At 41.6% G+C, this 12,816-nt stretch overlaps 1 protein-coding gene across 2 annotated transcripts in view; it reads right to left on the bottom strand.

The window, feature by feature from the left end:
• LOC127655889 (glutamate receptor ionotropic, kainate 2) overlaps positions 1–12,816 on the bottom strand; it is a 301,274-nt gene that overhangs the window by 60,145 nt on the left and 228,313 nt on the right. The gene's annotated exons all lie outside the window — the stretch shown is intronic.

The raw sequence follows: 12,816 nt of genomic DNA, 5'->3' as shown, positions 1-12,816 counted from the left end.
TGCTTATGCATGACTGCTCGCAGACAGCAGGGACAGGCTGTTCTGTGAGTGACTTCCCGATTGAGGTGAATGGGGAAAGAGTCACATCTGTGAAGTGATGCGCGAGCATAGTCACGGGCATGGGACTTACATACAGAGAGGTGTTTGCTGGCCGTGTGACAGAGCGGGCAGAGAAGGAGCGTGCGCACGGATTCGTGGGCGCATTTATTGACTCTAACACTCGAGCTGGCTGTGCCTGCTTTATGTGAGTGGGCTCTGATAGGGACATGGGAAGTGTAATGCTTGTGTGTAGGGGTGAACACTGGATTGTGGGCACATTTTCTACACATAAGGTATGTTTGCTTTTCACAAGCTTTCTTTGGGTCGCCGTGAAAACGGCATTTGAGTGCAGGCAAGCGGGCAGTAAAAAAAAAAAAAGGGACTGACAGGGGGCAAAGCTTTGACGGTGGTCCGGCCACGGCGGGACTGAGCCGTCGTTTCCTTAACAAAGCTAGGAGGACTTCGGTTGCTCAGGTTTCAGCGCAATCTTAGGCCGAGGCCCGCGGGGGGCGGCGGTCTGTGGCAGCTGTCTGAGCGCGTTCTAGGGCGGCCGCCCTGTCGACGCTGAGAAGTCTGGCTTTGCTGAGCTGGGCGCTGTGAAGAGGCTCATGCAGGAGGCTGGTCACGTGGGCGGCCTGCAGAGGAGCTAGCGTGACGAGGCAGGAAGAGATTCATGGCTTGGGTGGACTTCCGAGAAACGGTCAACAATGCCACTCACCGCGGAACCGAAGAGACCGGACGGAGAGAGCGGCGCGTTGAGGAACGTGGAGCGTTCAGCTTCTCCCATGTCGGCTAGCGTTAGCCATAGGTGTCTCTCGGTCACAGTCAGCGTGGCCATGCACTTCCCTAGGGCTTGAGCTGCAGCTTTGGTGGCGTGAAGGGTGAGATCCGTCACGCTCCTTAGATCTGAAACAGCCTCTGGGTGCCTGCCTTTCTCATCCCACTCTCGAGGAAGGTCCGCTTGGAGGATCTGTAAAACGACCATGGAATGCAGAGCAGATGCGGCTTGGCCGGCGGCGGCATAGGCGCGGCCAACACAGGCGGAAGTAGTTGTGCAGGCCTTAGACGGGAGCACTGGCTTAGACCGCCATCTCGCGGAGGGCGGGCAAAGATGTGCTGCTACCGAATCCTCGACCGGGGGGATGGAAGAGTAGCCCCTCTTGGTGGCGCCGTCCACCGAAGCGATGGAGACATGGAATCAGTTCCTGGCCGAGAGAGGCGCGTTCCACGATTTAGAGAGCTCGGCGTGGAGTTCCGGCAGGAAGGGAGCGGCCCGGGCTGCGGGCGCCGCGCGGCGACGGCTCTGAAAAAAATCAGCCGTCGAGTCTGTTGGGAGACTGCTCAGAGGGCGGTGACCACTCGAGCCCGAGGCGGTCGACGGCCTGTGTGAGGAGGCGCGTTAGTTCTTCCTCGACTCCGGCGCGGGTCCTGCTGAATTCCTGGGCCGAAGAGGAGGCTTGGGAGCCTGACCACTCCTCGCTGTCCGAAGCCATGATGCAACAGCAGCCCTTATCCTCCACCTCGTCATCTGAGATGGCAACAGTGCGGCCGCTCGGCGGCAACTGCGCATCCCGGGGGGCAGGGAGGGTGAAAGCGAGGCTTGAGGGAGAGGCTCCGGCGAGGTAGTCGCTTCTAACACCGGTTCAGGCAGCCTTTGGGAGCGGCGCTTCTTTCTGCGCGGCGAAACAAAAGGCGGCGCGGTGGCTTCGGTTTTGAGTGCTTCGAGTCGAGCCTGCAGGGTCGACATCGGAAGCTCCTCGCAGAGGTCGCATCCGCCGTCAGCGAGGGCGAGCTCTGCATGTTCCAGTCCCAGGCAGAGAGCGCAGATGAGGTGGCGGTCTCTGGCGCTGAGAGGGGCGCGGCATGAGGCGCATGTGGTGCGAGGCATCTTAAAAAAGACGCTCGTTGCTCTTTTTGTGAAGTTCGCTGAGGAACTTGCTTGCTCTAAAAAGGATACGTCGCCGGATGGCGTAGCTCGCAGGATGGCTGAAGGTGGCGAAGACGGCCGGCTTCTTCGAGCGCTGTCCAAGCTTGCTAGATGCCCCTCGAACGGCGACGCGGCTTCTGCAGTTCAGAGATGCGAAGAGCTTCGCTGAATAGATGAAAATCAGGGTTCCAGCCTACGAAATTACGCTTATATGCACTCTAGCCACGCCCATTCTGGCGGGCTTGATACAGTGACGGCGCGAGCGCCTGTCATTGGACGCAAGTTCACTCAAGTTCGTCTATAGGCTGCAGCAGTTGCCGCAGAACAACCAAAGAGCTAGCTAGCTAGCCCGCTCAAGGTATGCAGTTTCTGCACTGCGTTGACAATGGATACAAAATTAAGGATAATTTTTTGGCTTCAATATCTCAGAAAAGATGAATCTTTCCCATAGCGTAAGCTAGCTTACGCAATACGAGAGAACCTCTCGTAAGAGAACCTCACTTTTTCTAAGTACACAATGGGTCCACCTGTTCTCTATCCGAGGAGCCGTTAATCACCTTTAATCTCTTAAACATTCCAACACTGCTTTCCTTTATGTTAGAGCTCTTTTTCATACACTAAAATATTATCCCAACTCAAAGCACAACAATGCATTTAAATAAAATACTTCTATAAAACCGATAGAAGTCTATTAGCGTTGTGAACTATCCACATATAGGTTTGCAGCCATTTATCTTCAAAACTGATAGAATTCAAAATGTTCTCCATTGTTTGTTATAAAAGTTTGAAATGCGGCTCCTTCATAAACAACCTTGATATCATCATTTTTAGATCAGTATTTTGGTTTCAGTACATGTCTTCCATCTGAGATATTCATTCTTCAGTTAGTCTCATGGAGCAATCGTTTATTGTTCACATCTGTCAGCATGGTAAGTACCGACTCCAACTTGACTGAAAAATCCACCTTCAGCTAAATAACCTCTTGGTGAATATCTTCCATGGTGGTTGTTTTTTCAATATTGGATTAGTATCCACACTTGCCACCTCACCATCTGAGTTTTGAGAGCCTGCTGCCCAGCCCTCCGAGTTGGAGAAATACTCGTCAAGCTTTTTTGATTTGACTTTTTAAAGGATGTCTTGGTAATGATTTGGAGATGAAGCAAGAGTATAATAGTATAATAATAGTATCATTACATGTTTTGTTCAGCAGAGCGAAATCTTGCTACTAAGTGCTGTGCCATAACCGGAAGTCATCAGATGGCAGCAATCTGCCTCCAGTTTATGTCACATTCTCATATTTTCTTCATGTTTCAACTTATAGAAGTGTAGGTTCAGAATCTTTAAAATAAAATACCAAAAGAAATGCATAATTTTATAGTTCTTACTCCAGGGAAGAAGACATGGTATCATTGTCATCATAAAAAAAGTTACACATTTGGCCACGAATACCTAAGGGAGGTGCCATTTCTCAATACTATAGGACGGTTAAAAGGTCAGTCTCTATCATCACATTTCAATAGTGTTTTTATGCTTTTAGCTAGCTCTTACTAGCACGACAGGGTTGCAATTTCACAAAAATTAATAAATAAACTCTACCACACATTTTATGTAAGGAATAAACTGGCAAAACTAGAGACACAAAGTGCTTAAAGATGTTGAGAATCACTGACCAGAACACAGGAGGACTACATCTGCTGGATCAAAGCTAGATGTAAAGGTATTTGGACACAAGACATCCCTGTGATTCTTTAAGAACAATTTTTCACATGGATAAAACAGCGGTGTATCCAACACATAAGAATGTGCATTTCCAAATTACTGTATATATAATGGAGTTCTAAATGAAGGTTTGGGAGGAGCTGGTTCATCTAATCATGTCAATCGTTACACTAGAGTAGTCCCGAATTTCTTTAGTGCTCGAGTCAAGTCTCAATCTTGAGCCTTCTATATGGACAGCAATCCAATTATGTTTACTTCATCATTTTCAAGGATTATATGGATATGCAAACTTGTGAACTTATTTTTTTCTACTGTTAATTTTTAATACAATATATAGATTTAGATCAAACATTTATATTTAAGATTTTAGATTTAAGTGGCATCTTTACACTATAAGATATTTGATTCTTGACATGCAATCTAAGGTTAATAGTTGGTCTGTAAAAGGGCAGTCTCATGACGAAGACATCCCTGTTATGACTTATAGATGTTTTTGAACACCTAGCCCCAACCCTACACCTAAACCTAATCAATAATATAACAACAATATAACCAATTAACCATATACAAGACCTAACAAGCAGATACATGTACAGTCACAATAATTTATTCCAACAAATCACAAAAGTCATTCCAAACGACTTATGCTGCATTTAAAGTCATCCGAAATCACACAACAGCTTCTTGTGAGGAACAGAGTGAAAGTGAAGGTTTAAGTCACTGTAAATCTTCCTCTACATGAAAGCACTGACATCTCATTCAAAATATACATCCAAACATTAGAATGTAGCAGTCGGTCACATGACATGCAACAGCCAATTGCATTTGACATCACTGATGTCAAAGCTGTGTCGTAACACTTCTTGAGCCATCAATTTTAAATGCAAGCCATCACACGGCATTGGAATATCCGGAATACAGCTCAATAACAGCATGGATGATTTTTATGACCATATTTATGTTTCTTTTTTTGAGCTACAACTTGGACATTCTAAAAACAACCTTTGTATCCCATGCCACAAAAAAACAAAACAAAAACAATGAGCAAATAAGCAATAAATAAATAAAGCAACGAGGAAATGGAAGAATTTTTAATTCCTTCCATTTTAAAATGTATCCTCTGAAATCCTCTGAAATTGGTTGGATACAGCATCAGTGTGACATTTAAATAAAGACCAATGTCGACGTTTTGGTGATGAAGTCAAAAAGTCATTGTAGGGACGAATCATTAAGAGAGTGCAGAGTTATATGCACGGTAGCGAGGGTGAACAGGTGCTTTACTTCCTAGCTGTTACTACATTGTGTATTTCAGCATTGTGTGTATTGACCAATTAACTTCCAGGGACGCAACAATACGTTTTCTAAATATTCCTTTAAGATAAAGTGTGTAACTCTGGCAGTGTTAAAATACTTTCTCATATTCCAGCTTAATATACAGAGACACCTATAAGTAAGCGATTCATAGGTAGATTTTTACAAAAACTGTAAACACTGTGTCTCTGTGGTGCTATGACAATTCCCCTAGGCAACCAGTCTAAACGTATGGCTTCAGCTTTAAACCATACATTTATAAAATTGAGCATTGGAAACTGCATTATATTTGTAAAGGCTTATTTAGACAAATTTGGTCTTTTCTTGTTACACACTTAATTTTACACTCTCTGTCCTTTAAAAATAGGGCGATTTCAGGTAAAGTTGGACACTTCCTTTTTCCTCTACGTAAATTAGAGTGGATCTTTACATATTTAAGCCATTTGATATCATATTTGAAAACAACACCCCTATGTCATTGGTATTGACGTTTCTCGAGTTAACTTGCTGCTGAACAAATTATACTCCTGGTTGAATCACTGGTCTTTAAACATCACTGTGTGTCTCTGCAGGTGTGGCTGCTCTCTTCTGCTGCTGCTCTGATTGCATTGGGTGCGGTGATTCATTTCCTCTGTATATCTCATCTCTACAGTCCAGGGGTCCAAAGAGAAATACTCACTGAGGAATGATAAGACGAAGATTGCTCAGGAAATATGAGAATGTACCAGTGACGGCATTGCAACTGAGAACTGGCCGCAGATTCCATTAAATATTGCTCAACCAATTAAAAACATGAAGATAGCATTTACAGTGATGAGGGATGAGGGGAGCGGGAGGAGTATTAACGTGAGCAAACTGAGGGAAGAATTCACTAAACAGTTATTTCAGCAGTATTTTAATGCAAAAACACTGCATTTTATTCACTAAATATCCACAATCCTGTTTAACAAAGCGCTGCTGTAAATGCTATGAAATATGTCTGCACAGTATATAAAAAACGCCACTCTCATTCTTTTTCAGCAAAAACAAACTTCCTTTCTATGTAAAATGTATTATTTTGCAGTGGTTAATGTTTAATCTGTTGTCTTTATTCAGCGATTACAATCCTCCAGTGTCCATAACAAATCCCCGCTCTCATTTAGACGTTCAAAAATTGCTACCTCGAAGTATTATGACACAGGTTTGACATTAGCGATGTCAAAACCATTGGCTCTCGCGTGTCTCATGCACACATCGTTTGGTTTGGAATATATATATTTTTGTTTGTTTGTTTAATTGTAACTGTACTTTTATGCTTGTTTCATCCTTTATATTGCTGAGAACTGGTTTAAGTGTAGGGGTAGTGTTAAGTACTCAAAATATATATATAATAGTATAAAATTATTTGGGTTGTGTCTGTAAATTTATCTGAATGTTATGTCTTGAAAAGTGGTTAGATCTTAAAAAAATATATTACTGTATAATGATAGTATAACTTCACTAACATATAATTATCATATAACTACACTAATATATTTATAAGTATAGTAAAACAGTAAAACACAAGGAATAATAACTGAGGATTGACAGTGATGCCTCCCATATGAGACTGCCCTGAGCTTACCTGCTGTAACCAGCGCTGAGGGGTGCTTTTAGCATTTACATACTGACACACAGGGTTCTTGCACAAGTGGCAGAATTTGATGACTTGGGAGTTAGAATACTGAAAATAGGCTTACTATTGTTCAGGCATGTCAACTCTTGAGTAGATTTAGCTTGTTAATGTGTGTATGACATATTGATAGGATATTGGTCTTGGTGGACTAGATCTGTTATGCTGCTGCTGCAAAGCAAGTACAGAGACTTGCTTCTGCTGGCACATACACAGACATACTGAGTTAAGCATGTGGACATGATGCTGTTGCATAATTTGGCAAGATGTGCTGCATCAAGCATGTAAGACAATTTACTGCACAGATATATATACATATAAATGCCCAACAAAGCACAAATGCATAACACATAAATACGAATCACAACATCCCAACCAAGCAGTTCTATCACAAAGACTTGTGTACTGCTGCTGCTCCGAAGAGCCATCTACACACAGTGTATTCTAGCAAGATGAGCCTTGGCTCAATGGTGTTACGCTAATGAACTAAATTGCTATGTGTGCCTTGGCCTACTCGGCCAAAAGGTTTAAATGGCCAGTGACCTAACTCATAATGTTTACCTGGACCTGGAAAGCCCAGAGCTTTGGCAGAGATGTAGTATATTTCCAGACGTGCAGTGTAGTCAATTGCATATCACCATTTTAAAGAGCCATATCAGTTTTTTGGATCACAGTGGTGGAGTGATGCTGTGTAGTCCTAGTCTAGAAATCCATATTGTGGAAGTCTGCTGCATCCTCCACAACCTAGCACAACCGGCTCACAAAATGGGGATTTGTGTCATGCAAATTGCATTAAACACATATATTTTGGTTTGGGTTAGTGCCACTATCTGATTTGCATAGTTACTTTAGTGCATCATGTGTCTAAACAATGCAGAAAGCCAGTGCAAATAAACAACACTATCAGTAGGAACAATTCACTCTTAGTAAATTCCCTCCATAGACTCTAACAGAGAGACCGATGTCACCAAGCAGCGACACCACAAGAAGTGAGCAAAGTGTACTCTGAGCCAAAGGTTGCCACATAATGTTTTGATATTGAAGGATAAGAGAGAGAGAGAGTGAGAAAGAGAGAGAGTGTGAGAGAGAGAGAGATAGAGAGAGAGAGAGAGGTTTGCTTTCCCAGGGAGCCTGTCCTTTGCTCCTCTTTTTGATCATAATATCTTTTGAAGCATAGAATGTGGCATTCTAGACGTGACAGATACTGTATTAAGATGCCTAAGAACAGAAAAGGACAAAGAAAGCAAACCTCCAGAGATGAAAGGGACTATATCTGGTGTTCTCCACCTGCTTTCATGGGTTACAATATTCTATAATTTAATGTGTCCGCCTTAGGGCAGAATGTTCAGATCAGGGAACTGTTGGCTTGCAGATGGTGGAAGCCAAAAAATGGGCATAATCTTCTGCTACTTTGGCTTTCTTTTTACTCTATAGTACTGAAGCACATCATGACACAGTGCACAGGCAAACATTTTTTCTTTTGGAAACACAGAGATGGACCTGAACTCAGAGAGTTGAACATGTACAATATCATCTTGTAGCTGTGTGTTTTGGAAGCAGTGGTCAGGGTATGATTGTGCTTGTAATACATTTCAGATTTTAAATATTTTTATGAAACATACAGTGCCAAATTCTGTAAAAAGCCCTGCCTGCCAAAAATGAGTCATTGTTCTAAGACAACAGCAGTATATTTGAGGTATCAACTAAAACAGGGAGTTGCCATTAGTGCTCTCATCCAACTCAAACTCCCAAGAGCCACATCAACCCATCCCGCTAGCGGCCATTTCAATAAACCTAAACCAATATTATTCAAATTATTTTTCCAGCAATAAAATCTGGAGATGCTGCAGATTTTCAACAGCTTTGAGGTCTGGAGACCACAGCATTTAAAATCACCATTTTAAGCAGAAACTCACACAGGTGGCCTGATATAAGAGCACACAGGGCATCACATTCAATTTCATTTCATTATCTAATAAAACAGATACTGGGCATTTTAATTATGGGACCTGTGGCTATGGATAAAATAAAATAAAAATAATAAAATAATATAAAATAAAATTAATGTGTCTTTTTAAGTCTACAATAAATATTATTTTGATTGTTCAGCCAGTTCCAACCTCTTCCTTGAACATTTTAATCCCTGTTCAAAACCCGTCCGCGAGGGGAGGACGGGCTCGACTAGAGTGGTGGAGCCTCTGCCAAGGGCAGAGGTGCGTGCTACCGGCCGCCAGAATGCGGAGGAGTGTTCCCTCTGCCAGGGGTTGGAGGACTCGCTGCTCTGAACCCAGGGAGGAGCGGTTCTCATCCGCCAGAGGGTGGAGGAGTGATTAAGGTGACGTCATGTCTGGGAACCAACGAGCAATTTATTTTCTCTCTTTCCTCTCTCTCACTGTCGTTCCGCCTTGCCCTTTCACTCTCCTCTTTTCCCTCCCCTTGTCTCCCTCCCAGGTCTGGAAAAGTAGGGAAAGCCTGCCGGCAGGCACGGCCGGAAGGGGATTCCCCGGCCTGAGGCAAAGGAAGGAGTGTGACAAAGAGGAGGGCGGGGCTAATCAGCCGAGGAGAGGGATAAGGCTGAGCCGAATGCGGCAGTTCAGGAGAGAGAGAGCCACATGCAGCTACCGTGTGTGTTAATGTTTGAACAGTTGAACAATAGCAGAAACATTTCAGGTGCTGAACAGACAACCTTAAACCCAAACTATAAGAACCATTTTAGCACAACAGTGGTCCTCAGATAGATATTATTCTAAACTGAACTATTAATATAACTAACGTATAAAGAGCCCTTTTTAGAGTGTAATGTTCTTGCTACTACTGAATTCTCAGACTGTTTTTTTATGTAGTGCATTATACAGAATCAATAAAAGCAGTTTATCAAGACGTCAGTCACTCACACTGCCACTCAATCACTCAATACATCAGCACCTGCTCATAAAAGCATATTGTGCTCAGTGTTCAGCTCTCATAACATCTGCAATTCCTTTGGGAAATCTGAACGCTATAGAATATAGGGGCTGTCAGGACCAGGATGCTTTGAAAGAGACTCGGTTTGCACCAATCTGCACTAATCTTCCTATCTGCCTTTTTTCTTAAATTTTTTATCTGATTTTGATCTGAGGAAACAAGTTAATCCTTCCCATTATTTAAAGGGTCAGTTCACCCCAAAATGAAATGTTCTCATTATTCACTCACCCTCATGCCATCCCAGATCTGTATGACTTTCTTTCTTCTGCTGAACACAAATATATTTAGAAGAATATCCAGGTCCATACAATGCAAGTATATGGTGACCAGAACTCCAAATGCTCCAAAAAATTGATAAAATCAGCATAAAAGTAATCCATAAGACTCCAGTGCTTTAATCAATGTCATCTGAAGTGATTCAGTTGGTTTTGGGTACGAACCGAAAACCGATACCATCTGAGGTACGAATGTATGTATAATTATGTGTGTGCATGTGTGTGTGTGTGTGTGTGTGTGTGTGTGTGTGTAATTAGGCCTAATTAAACAAGTTGAAGCATGAAGGGATGCGGAAAGGATATATACGTCTTAAAAAATGTATTCGATTTATAAAATTTTTTTCTTCTTTTTTCCCTAATTTGGAATGCCCAATTCCCAATATGCTCGAAGTCCTCGTGGTGGCATAGCGACTCACCTCAATCCGGGTGGCAGAGGACGAATCTCAGTTTCCTCCATGTCTGAGACGGTCAACCGTGCATCTTATCACGTGGCTTGTTGAGCACGTTACCACGGAGACATAGTGTGTGTGGAGGCTTCACGCTATTCTCCGCGGCATCCACGCACAACTTACCACGCACCCCACCGAGATCGAGAACCACATTATTGCGAACATGAGGAGGTTACCCCATGTGACTCTACCCGCCCTAGCAACCGGGCCAATTTAGACCTGGTTGGAGTCACTAAGCACACCCTGGATTCGAACTTGTGACTCCAGGGGTGGTAGTCAGCGTCTTTACTCGCTGAGCTACCCAGCGCACCCACAACCCCCTCCTCTTAGTGGCACTACATAAACAAATGCTGCTCCTTGCTGTTGAATTCTTTTTTTTTATGTTAAATATTATCTATCTTCAGCAGAAGAAAGAAAGTCATACACATCTAGGATGGCATGAGGATGAGAGAATTTTCATTTCTGGGTGAACTGACCCACTTTGTTACCCTCTTGTAAAGTGTTACCAACAAAATAGAACAGATATACAACCTTTAAGTTGTATGACAGTACACATGAGTACTCAGTACAGAATATAATTATATGGTCATTATGCTGCTGAACATTTACAAAAATAAACAGCGGAGGCCAAAAGGAACCACACTGACTTATAAGAGACATTTAAGTGTTACTCTGATCACATGCACGGCCCCTGGGACTTCATAAAGAAATGCAGAGGAGATTTCACACACACAGGCACTTAAAAGTGTGTGCTGTCATAAAATGCTTCTAACCTTTGTCACCTCCAGCAGACTACGGCAATAAAAGCTCTGACGAGCACCCTCAATTATGAGGTGAAGAATAAAGTCTTCATCCTCAAACATTTTGCTTTCTATTGCATACTTCAGATCCCTGTTGAAGAGCACAGATTTCACATATTGTCTATTGAACCGCTTTATCTAAGTACATCAGATAGATCCAGTGAAGTAGGAATTCAAAACATGACAATCTGAGAAGATGTTTACATTAACTCTGATAGCACTTTTACCCTCTCATTACTGTTAAACTCAAAAGCCGATTTTGAGGCACCACTAAATTATGTATTTTCCATTTGTTTACCATTTCCACACCTCAGAATGGCACATTACTCAAACCTACATCCTCATCAGTCAGTACATTTATATGGGCAGTTATAATCAAGCGACAGCTGGTTTTTACATGACACGGTGTGTAATCAAATTTTGAGGTCTTCCACCAGCTTCCGTGTTACGGCAAGGACATGTGAAGTCTAAACGTGAAATTTAAATCCTCATATAAAGGACTCACTACCAGTACATCGGTAACACTTTACAATAATTTTCTATTCATTAACATTAGATAATACATTAGGTATCATGAAATAACAATGAACAATATACTGTTTTTTACAGCATTTTATTATCTTAGTTAATGCTAGTAAATAAAAATACAATTGTTCATTGTTTGTTCATATTTGCTCAAAGAGCATGAACTAATGTTTACATATAAAACTTTTGATTTAAAAAATTTATTACTACGCATATTAAATGTTTTGTATTACTACGCATATTACTACGATTAATAAATGCTGTAAATGTTTTGCTTATTGTTAGTTCAAGTTATAAAATGTTAACAAATGGAACCTTATTGTAAAGTGTTACATACATCAAAATACATCAAACTCTTTGTATAATCACAAATCCCTGCAGATAGAGTTCAGACATCAGAGAATTTTCATTCTAGACAAGTTTCTAGATCCAGTTTAGATCAGGAAATTTACTTGCGTTACAAATGTGACTAAAATAGATTTGGAAAAAGGATAAATCTTTCAAAACTCTTTGAAACATGCAGACTTTGACATCTGAGACACTGGTATGATATCTATTAAGGCAACAATATTGATTGAAAATTAAGATTAAAATTGTAATATGGTGCTGTGCAAGGTGATTTGATCATCATATTTAACATGTGCAGCATGCTGAGGTCAGTTATGGTCCGATTAAAGGCCTATTCACATCAAGTCTGTTTTTTCGGTGTGAATATTCATTCTGAATGAGCTTTTGGTTTGTTTTTGAAAGTATGCTTATGGTGTTCTGTCTTAATGTACATTATTTAATATGTATATCACTGTGCTTGTTATATTCTCAAGGCATTAAAAATAGCAGTAAGGTTCGGCAATTTGTTTTTAATTATGCACGTAGTAAAATATCACAAAAAAAACTTCACATGCAATATTTTACTGTAGACAAATTAATTGTAGAACCACGCTGCAATTTTTATTGCAAGGATTTTACTATTAAGATTTGCAATAATTTAAATAAAGAACAGACTGTGAGCCACTCTTATTCTTAATGTACAGTACATTATTCCACATGTATATCACTGTGCCCTGTGCTATAAAATACAGGCATTATAAAATAAAAGTTGGGTTCAGGAGTCCATTTGGAATATACTTGTAGCAAAATACACGTGCAAATGAGAAAA

This window comes from Xyrauchen texanus, chromosome 15 (genome assembly GCF_025860055.1).
Source record: "Xyrauchen texanus isolate HMW12.3.18 chromosome 15, RBS_HiC_50CHRs, whole genome shotgun sequence".
NCBI lineage: Eukaryota > Metazoa > Chordata > Actinopteri > Cypriniformes > Catostomidae > Xyrauchen > Xyrauchen texanus.
The sequence above is the reverse complement of the archived record's forward strand: the minus strand, read 5'-3'. Positions and strand labels throughout refer to the sequence as shown.